This window comes from Heptranchias perlo, unplaced genomic scaffold, assembly GCF_035084215.1.
Source record: "Heptranchias perlo isolate sHepPer1 unplaced genomic scaffold, sHepPer1.hap1 HAP1_SCAFFOLD_1411, whole genome shotgun sequence".
Lineage (NCBI taxonomy): Eukaryota > Metazoa > Chordata > Chondrichthyes > Hexanchiformes > Hexanchidae > Heptranchias > Heptranchias perlo.
In genome coordinates this window covers 35,001-38,614 of record NW_027138659.1, presented here as the reverse complement: position 1 = coordinate 38,614, position 3,614 = coordinate 35,001, and positions in this window count along the sequence as shown.

Sequence of the window (3,614 nt, the reverse complement as noted above, 5' to 3'; positions counted from 1 at the left end):
ATCCTTTCCCTGCTTTGCGGTCAACCTTTTCCTCTTTCAGACTTCATCGCCGCGCATTGTTTTCGACATCTGGTTCAACATTTCTCCCCTTTTAATCCTCTTTCCCACTTTTGGTTAAGCAGTTCACCCAACTTCTGGTTCACCACTTGCCCCTTTTTACTGAATTTTTCTGCTTTTGTTTAATCATTTCCCTGCTTTCCGGTCAACCTTTCCCTCTTTCAGACTTAATCGCCGCACATTGTTGTCGACTTCTGGTTGATCAGTTCACCCCTTTTTTATCCTTTTTCCCACTTTGGGTTAAGCAGTTCACCCAGCTACTGGTTAACCATTTCCCCTTTGGGACTTAAGTCTCTGAGCATTCTTTTGGGATTCTGGTAAACCATTTGTCCCTTTTTAAAAAATGCTGCTGCTTTTGTTTAATGCTTGCCCTGCTTTGCGGTCGATCATTTCACCCCTTTTAATCCATTTTTGCCACTTTGGGTTAAACAGTTCACACAACTTCTGGTTCACCATTTCACATTTTGGAACTTTTATTCCCACCATTACTTTGGGCTTCTGGTTCATCATTTCACGCTGTTTTACAAATCTTTGCCGCTTCACTTTTAATCCACAAACCGGGGCTCGCTTTCGGGTGTTGGGGGGGGGGGGGGGGGTAGCGGGTTTGGGCCGGGCACTCCACATCCCGGTGTGCGACCGGGTTCGTTCTGGTACCGCTCGGTGCCCCTCGTCCTGCTCTTGCCGCGGAAGCAAACCAGACGACCGTCGGTCTCACGCCCGAGGGGAGAGGAGGCGGAAAGCGGTTTGCAGCCTTTCGCTGTACCTCCGGCGGGCAGCGCCGCACCTCCGAGTGCTCGGTACCGTTCGCTGCGCCTCGTCCGGCCGCACGCAGCGAGCCAAACCCGGAGGAAATCGGCCTGTGCCTTCTCGAGATATGGGCCTCCGGGTGGGACGGACAAACCGGGGCCCCGAGCTCGCTTTCGGCGGCCCGGCACTCGACTTCCCGGTGTCCGAACGTGATCCTTCCGGTACCCTTCGGTGCCCCTTGCCCGACTCCAGCTCCCGTGCTGAAGCGGAGTCGGTCGGCCTGACGGCCGCCGAGTTAGCCAGCGGAAAGCGGTGCGCAGCCTTTCGCTTGCAGCTCCGGCGGGCAGCGCCGCACCTCCGGCTGCTCAGTGCCGTCCGCTGCTCCCCTTCCGGCTGCACGCAGCGAACCATACCCGGAGGAAATCGGCCTCGGCCTTCCGGAGATATGGGCCTGCGAGTGGGACCAATAAATCGGTGCACATTTCCGGCTCGGTTTCCGGCCTCGGCACTATCAGTTCACGCCGTCCGACCGACGTCGTTCTGGCACGGTTCCGTTGCTCCTTGATCCGGTCCAGCCACGGTAATCAGCCGAAGATGGTGGGGGGGGGACACATTGCCCGCCGAGTTAGCCGGAGGAAATCGGCCTCGGACTTCCTCAGATATCAGCCTCCGGGTGGGACAGACAAACCGGGGACCCGAGCACGCTTTCGGCGGCCCGCTGGTCGACTTCCCGGTGTGCGACCGGGTTCGTTCCGGTACCGTTCGCTGCCCCTCGTCCTGCTCTAGCCGCGGAGACAAACCCGACGACCGTCGGTCTCACGCCCGCGGAGGGAGGTGGCGGAAAGTGGTTTGCAGCCTTTCGCTGTACCTCCGGCGGGCAGCGCCCGACCTCCGAGTGCTCGGTACCGTCCGCTGCGCCTGGTCCTGCCGCACACAACGAGCCATACCCGGTGGAAATCGGCCTGTGCCTTCCAGAGATATGGGCCTCCGGGTGGGACGGACAAACCGGGGCCCCGTGCTCGCTTTCGGCGGCCCGCTAGTCGACTTCCCGGTGTGCGACCGGGTTCCTTCCGGTACCGTTCGCTGCCCCTCGTCCTGCTCTAGCCGCGGAAACAAACCCGACGACCGTCGGTCTCACGCCCGCGGAGGGAGGCGGCGGAAAGTGGTTTGCAGCCTTTCGCTGTACCTCCGGCGGGCAGCGCCCGACCTCCGAGTGCTCGGTACCGTCCGCTGCGCCTGGTCCGGCCGCACGCAACGAGCCATACCCGGAGGAAATCGGCCTGTGCCTTCCGGAGATATGGGCCTCCGGGTGGGACGGACAAACCGGGGCCCCGAGCGGTGGCACCCTGCTCGCTTTCGGCGGCCCGGCACTCGACTTCCCGGTGTGCGAACGTCATCGTTCCGGTACCCTTCGGTGCCCCTTGCCCCACTCTAGCTCCGGTGCTAAAGCGGAGTCGGTCGGTCTCACGGACGCCGAGTTAGCAGGCGGAAAGGGGTGCGCAGCCTTTCGCTGTCACTCCGGCGGGCAGCACCGCACCTCCGAGTGCTCGGTACCGAACGCTGCGCCTCCTCCTGCCGCACGCAACGAGCCATACCCGGAGGAAATCGGCCTCGGCGTTCCGGAGTTATCCGCCTCCGAGTGGGCCTGACCAAGCGGGTGTGAACTGGAAATCATTAACCAACGTACTTCCATGTTTTCACCCGCAGAGGGCAGCACTCTCTTCTCCGTTTTAAACTGGGCCGACCCGGCTCCGTTTCGAGACCCGGCACTCGACTTCCCGGTGTGCGACCGGGTTCGTTCCGGTACCGTTCGCTGCCCCTCGTCCTGCTCTAGCCGCGGAACTAAACCCGACGACCGTCGGTCTCACGCCCGCGGAGGGAGGCGGCGGAAAGTGGTTTGCAGCCTTTCGCTGTACCTCCGGCGGGCAGCGCCCGACCTCCGAGTGCTCGGTACCGTCCGCTGCGCCTGGTCCGGCCGCACACAACGAGCCATACCCGGAGGAAATCGGCCTGTGCCTTCCGGAGATATGGGCCTCCGGGTGGGACGGACAAACCGGGGCCCCGAGCGGTGGCACCCTGCTCGCTTTCGGCGGCCCGGCACTCGACTTCCCGGTGTGCGAACGTCATCGTTCCGGTACCCTTCGGTGCCCCTTGCCCCACTCTAGCTCCGGTGCTAAAGCGGAGTCGGTCGGTCTCACGGACGCCGAGTTAGCAGGCGGAAAGGGGTGCGCAGCCTTTCGCTGTCACTCCGGCGGGCAGCACCGCACCTCCGAGTGCTCGGTACCGAACGCTGCGCCTCCTCCTGCCGCACGCAACGAGCCATACCCGGAGGAAATCGGCCTCGGCGTTCCGGAGTTATCCGCCTCCGAGTGGGCCTGACCAAGCGGGGTGAACTGGAAATCATTAACCAACGTACTTCCATGTTTTCACCCGCAGAGGGCAGCACTCTCTTCTCCGTTTTAAACTGGGCCGACCCGGCTCCGTTTCGAGACCCGGCACTCGACTTCCCGGTGTGCGACCGGGTTCGTTCCGGTACCGTTCGCTGCCCCTCGTCCTGCTCTAGCCGCGGAACTAAACCCGACGACCGTCGGTCTCACGCCCGCGGAGGGAGGCGGCGGAAAGTGGTTTGCAGCCTTTCGCTGTACCTCCGGCGGGCAGCGCCCGACCTCCGAGTGCTCGGTACCGTCCGCTGCGCCTGGTCCGGCCGCACACAACGAGCCATACCCGGTGGAAATCGGCCTGTGCCTTCCGGAGATATGGGCCTCCGGGTGGGACGGACAAACCGGGGCCCCGAGCTCGCTTTCGGCGGC